General features: G+C 45.6%; 1 long non-coding RNA gene across 2 annotated transcripts in view; it reads right to left on the bottom strand.

Annotated features, from left to right (window-relative positions):
* LOC130361308 (uncharacterized) overlaps positions 1-6000 on the bottom strand; it is a 57586-nt gene that overhangs the window by 43859 nt on the left and 7727 nt on the right. The window contains exon 1 of one of the 2 annotated variants that reach the window (XR_008890957.1): positions 832-901. The exons of the other annotated variant lie outside the window; for it this stretch is intronic. This is a non-coding gene — a long non-coding RNA (uncharacterized LOC130361308). Of the gene's footprint in view, positions 1-831; positions 902-6000 lie in introns of those variants that run through there. 2 annotated transcript variants of the gene reach the window in all.

Genomic DNA, 6000 nt, shown 5'->3' on the forward strand with positions numbered 1-6000 from the left:
ACAGTAGATGCTACAGCCCTAATCTAAGTATAGACATATATACATAACTTAAAGGGGTACTCCGGTGGAAAACTTTTTTTTTTTTATTCAACTGGTGCCAGAAAGTTACACAGACATGTAAATTACTTCTATTAAAAAATCTTAATCCTTCCAGTACTTATTAGCTGCTGAATACTACAGAGGAAATTATTTTCTTTTTGGAGCACAGAGCTCTCTGCTGACATCACGAGCACAGTGCTCTCTGCTGACATCTCTGCTGAGTAGGACAAAAACCCCATAGCCTGGACAGTTCCTAAAATGGGCAGAGATATCAGCAGAGAGCACTGTGCTCGTGATGTCAGCAGAGAGCACTGTGTTCCAAAAAGAAAATAATTTCCTCTGTAGTATTCAGCAGCTAATAAGTACTGGAAGGATTAAGATTTTTTAATAGAAGTCGTTTACAAACTGTTTAACTTTCTGGCACGAATTGATTAAAAAAAATGTGGTTTAATGTGGTGTCATTTATCTATGTGTAGCACAGGACTTTATGTGTTACTTTAATCTTTAGAGTTTTGTCCTGGAGGTGAGGTAGTAGCGGCGTCCTTCCTGGACGGATACCTCCTATTAAAATTGCCAGACACAAAACAATGTACATCTTTACTTTTCTGTACAAACAAGTTATTTATATTTGTTACACTGTACCATGACAATTAGATGAAATTAACATAAGTATCCGCATGTGCAACATAGCAAGCAACAAACTAATTACTCTAATAATATGTGCACAAGTGTCCATTGTACCTATAGAGTTCTTGGAAAATAATCTTGGCTAAGAGCCGGGCACACACTTACGCAAATGGTTACCACAAAACTTCTTGACAAGTTCGTCAGGTGCTGTACTTGAACATTACTGTAGAAACCTGAAACAACAAAAGTATCCCTTACACAGAACACAGTTATTCTCTTTGACCAGAATGGTAAGTTACTTGACTGACAAAAGTGCTCCTTAACCCCTTAACGACGCAGGACGTATATTTACATCCTGCGCCGGCTCCCGCTATATGAAGCGGGATCGCGCCGCGATCCTGCATCATATCGCGTCGGTCCCGGCGCTCATCAACGGCCGGGACCCGCGGCTAATACCACACATTGCCGATTGCGGCGATGTGTGGTATTAACCCTTTAGAAGCGGCGGTCAAAGCTGACCACCGCTTCTAAAGTGAAACTGAAAGTGACCCGGCTGCTCAGTCGGGCTGTTCGGGACCACCGCGGTGAAATCGCGGCATCCCGAACAGCTGACCAGACATCGGGAGGGCCCTTACCTGCCTCCTCGGTGTCCAATCGACGAATGACTGCTCCGTGCCTGAGATCCAGGCAGGAGCAGTCAAGCGCCGATAATGCTGATCACAGACGTGTTAATACACGCCAGTGATCAGCATAGGAGATCAGTGTGTGCAGTGTTATAGGTCCCTATGGGACCTATAACACTGCAAAAAAAATGTTTAAAAAAAGTGTTAATAAAAGGTCATTTAACCCCTTCCCTAATAAAAGTTTGAATCACCCCCCTTTTCCCATAAAAAAAATAAAACAGTGTAAAAAATAAAAAATAAACATATGTGGTATCGCCGCGTGCGTAAATGTACGAACTATAAAAATATATCATTAAACCGCACGGTCAATGGCGTATGCGCAAAAAAATTCCAAAGTCCAAAAAAGCGTATTTTGGTCACTTTTTATACCATTAAAAAAATGAATAAAAAGTTATCAAAAAGTCTGATCAAAACAAAAATCATACCGATAAAAACTTCACTTCACGGCGCAAAAAATGAGTCCTCATACCACCCTGTACATGGAAAAATAAAAAAGTTATAGGGGTCAGAAGATGACATTTTTAAACGTATAAATTTTCCTGAATGTAGTTATGATTTTTTCCAGAAGTGCGACAAAATCAAATCTATATAAGTAGGGTATCATTTTAACCATATGGACCTACAGAATAATGATAAGGTGTAATTTTTACCGAAATATGCACTGCGTAGAAACGGAAGCCCCCAAAAGTTACAAAATGGCGTTTTTTTTTTCGATTTTGTCGCACAATTAATTTTTTTTCCATTTCGCCGTGCATTTTTGGGTAAAATTACTAATGTCACTGCAAATTAGAATTGGCGACGCAAAAAATAAGCCATAATATGGATTTTTAGGTGGAAAATTGAAAGGGTTATGATTTTTTAAAAGGTAAGGAGGAAAAAACGAAAGTGCAAAAACGGAAAAACCCTGAGTCCTTAAGGGGTTAATATGGCATCTTTCCATCCAAGCCTCGCCAGTTGGTTTGCTGCCTAGGTTGTGACATGAATCCAGGGCCGCGAGACTGGGCCCCCTCTATGGGGTTGATGTGAGTGTTTAGCGAGACATGGGACAAACAAGACTCTGTGATGGACGGACTCACAGTGACCACCACCTGCACCGCATCAGCTTGCGCCACTGGGGGATGAACAGTTGGTGCTTGGTGGACTGGCCAAACCTCCGCAACAGCTGGAGTAGGCCAAGGCACTTAGGCCAAACCTCCTCAACCACAGGAGTAAGCCAAGGCACAATCTCAGGTTTTAGTGTCCTGTTGCTGCGCCTGTCGCACCTCAAATGGCAGCAGCTTCGGCCCATACTTCTCCATGCCCTAAGCCCTCAGTCCTTCCACAATTTTAGCCACTTAAGACAACAGACTTCGGGGACTGGGGGGCGGTTATGCTCAGGGCTAGGTGGAAGGAGGGGTAGAAAATGTGGCCTCAGCCAGGGTACTCACTTCTGATTCTTCCTTCAGAATTTCGGCCCAGGACCCCCAGGTCCGGTGGTGAGGGGACAGCCTCACCGGCGATTATGCATTTGATGACTTGGATGCGTCCTCCTCTGTGGTTACTGGCCAGTCCTCGTCGTCCTCCGGAAGTGGGACTAGGTGGCAGGCCTCCTCGACCCTGAGGAAAAGACATTGTAGGCGGTCAGCCAGTTCTTGAAACAGCTGCGCCACGACCACAGCAACTTGCTGGGCCTCCGGCACCATCTTGGGACTCTCCACAAGTTCTCCTACTTGCTCGGCCATGTTGCTCCTCTCTGCGCCTTCCAGTATATTGTACAGCTCCAGCAGCGTGGCTCCTTTAATATGGGGCTTCGGGAAAATGTCCGCCGGCCGGAAGTGCATCGGTGGTGCAGCGCTGACTTCCACTCCCCCGGCAACAAGGGGCAGATTCTTCACAGTTCCACTTCGGCAAAAAGACAGCAACATGATTTCCGCGTTGACCAGCGCAGGACATTTTTGCGCGCTTCTCCGGTGCATCTTTAACCCGTTCATGTACAGGCAATGCTGGATAACGTAACATGGCTTCCGTTCTAATTTTGCACATAGTTGTTGCGACTTTAGAAGTTTTCCAAATAACAGGCAGCAAACCTTTCTTCACCTCCCCCTCTATTTTACAAGCACCACGGTTAAAACACATTTCAATGGCAAAGTCCCGTACACTTTTATGGCGCAAAATTCAATCGCATCGGCATGCAAATTTTGCAAACGGAATTGGACACAGTTCAGACTAGGGGGGAGGACTTGTGGCTTGTGGTATATGGCACACCCCCGAATACTGTTCGTGATGCCAAAAAGTTGTGGGGTCGGGGTGTGAGGTGCAGGGTAGATAACCCAAGGGGAAGATGTTATTAACCCCTTCTTGTCGTGACGCCAGGGCGTGGTTTAGCCTTGACCACCCGAAGGAAATACCGCTGGTCCTGGGCTAGGCACGGGAGCAATGAAGACACTGATGCCAAGTTACGGACAAACAGTAGCTTTACTGCGGGTAGACAGATGACACCGTCTATGCAGTACAGCCAATATCCCAAGGAGGTGACCAGTGGCACAGGGGGACCTGACTTTGGTGCAGTCCACGGTGACTAAACAGTAGACTTGACTTGATTGACTTGATGACTGACAATTAGTTGACTTGGGCTTACTTGCAATTGACAGGTGGCTGCAGACTTTAGGCTTGAGGCCTCCAATGCTCCGGACACACACACTGAGACGGCTTGACTGCACTGGACCTCAGGAACTAAGAGAATGGAAAGAGAGAGATTGCAGCCCCTCCCCTAGTTTTATAGGGGGGCTGTGCAAGGAGCCCATAGGTCACTTGGGGGGGGGGGGGTCACCTGGTCACTATTGCCTCCTGGGTAACAATCACATGGTACAAACTATTAAAGGTACAATACACTTTATAAGGAATAACATATCTACAATGGGGTTAACAATGTAGGGGGCCCTGGGGACATAGAGGGACAGGGCAGGAGAAGGATACGGGAAAACACCACACATCTTTTTTTCTTTAAATCAACTGGTGCCAGAATGTTAAACAGATTTGTAAATTATTTCTATTAAAAAATCTTAATCCTTCCAGTACTTATCAGCTGCTGTTATGATCCACAGGAAGTTCTTTTCTTTTTAAATTTCCTTTCTGCCCGACCACAAATGCTCTCTACTGACACCACTGTCCATTTTAGGAACTGTCCAGAGCAGGAGAGGTCTTCTATGGGGATTTGTTCCTACTTTGGACAGTTTCTAAAACGGACAGAGGTGTCAGCAGAGAGCACTGTGGTCAGGCAGAAAGAAAAGAACTTCCTGTGGATCATATACTAGAAGGACTAAGATTTCTTAATAGAAGTAATTTACAAATCTGTTTAACTTTCTTCCACCAGTTGATTAAAAAAATATATATTTTCCAGGGGAGTGCCCCTTTAATATATATGGTGGAGTATCCCTTGGAGTATGATGGAGTACCCCTTTAAGTCTGACATGTCGGGATTGTTTATCAGTAACTGTGAGCATGGATTAAATCCACCGGGGCGCGGGGCTTTGGGGAGGCCCGGATACGGCGATCCGCGAATAGTCATGAACGACAGTAGTAATCCGATGCCTGCAAGAAAAATAAATGTCTTCAGATGCGAGAGCGACTGCAATCCGGAGAGGAGTGTGGGTGGTAAATGGGACGGTAATGAAATAAGCACTGATGTGGTAGGAAACGTGTTGCTGTCATTATATAGGAATATCATTAGGGCAGCGCAGGCCTCGCATGTGTTACCTCAGCAGACCTCGGCCTTGCTGGAAATGAAAAAAAAAAAAGTCTTTCCAGCTAAGGGGCAGATCTAATAAATATTGCTGCTGGTATCCATGTTCCGTGCATGCGAGGGAAATGAAGGCTTCCTGTAATTTGCCATGACTTCACTTTCAATAATACCTTCGGATAAATGGAACTCTGCAGAAACTCTGACTTCCTCCACCTAATTCGCAGTTTATCATATTTTATAGAATGGAAATCGATATCCTTCATCTGTATAGAGGCGGCGATACCTTCCTGTCGCTGGAATGAGGCTCCAAAGATCCTGCCGCAAAAGAGCTTGCACTCTAAGGCAGTTTTTCCCAGGCAGTGGGCCTCCAGCTGTTGCAAAACGACGACTCCCAGCATGCCCGGACAGCCTTCGGCTGTCCGGGCATGCTGGGAGTCGTCGTTTTGCAACAGCTGGAGGCACCCTGGTTGGGAAACCTCTGCTCCAAGGCCTCGTGCACATGGCATATGTAGACGGGAGACGCAGCCACTGCATGTGCATTGGACACTATACTGCACCTTATGCTGTATAGAGCGGAAATATGACATGTGGGTCAGTTCACACAGTGCAGATACGCTGTGGATATTTTGAAGAAGATTTACGTGAGGGATTCCACTGAAAGAATGAACATGTTTCACCTCTGATACCAAGTTGAACCCTCATTCTGTCTCGGGTGTTTGGGTGTCCTCATCTCTTCCTGTGTGTCACAGTCATTAGTGTCCCCTCATCTTCCCCATGTGTGTCACAGCCATGACTGTTCCCTCATCATCACCCATGTGCGTCAGTCATTAGTGTCTCCTATGTGTCAGTTATTACTGTTACCTCCCCCATGTGTCACAGTCATTAGTGTCCCCTCATCTCCCCAATGTGTCACAGTTATTCATGTCCCCT

The sequence above is a fragment of the Hyla sarda genome, chromosome 3 (assembly GCF_029499605.1).
Source record: "Hyla sarda isolate aHylSar1 chromosome 3, aHylSar1.hap1, whole genome shotgun sequence".
In the NCBI taxonomy this organism is placed as follows: domain Eukaryota; kingdom Metazoa; phylum Chordata; class Amphibia; order Anura; family Hylidae; genus Hyla; species Hyla sarda.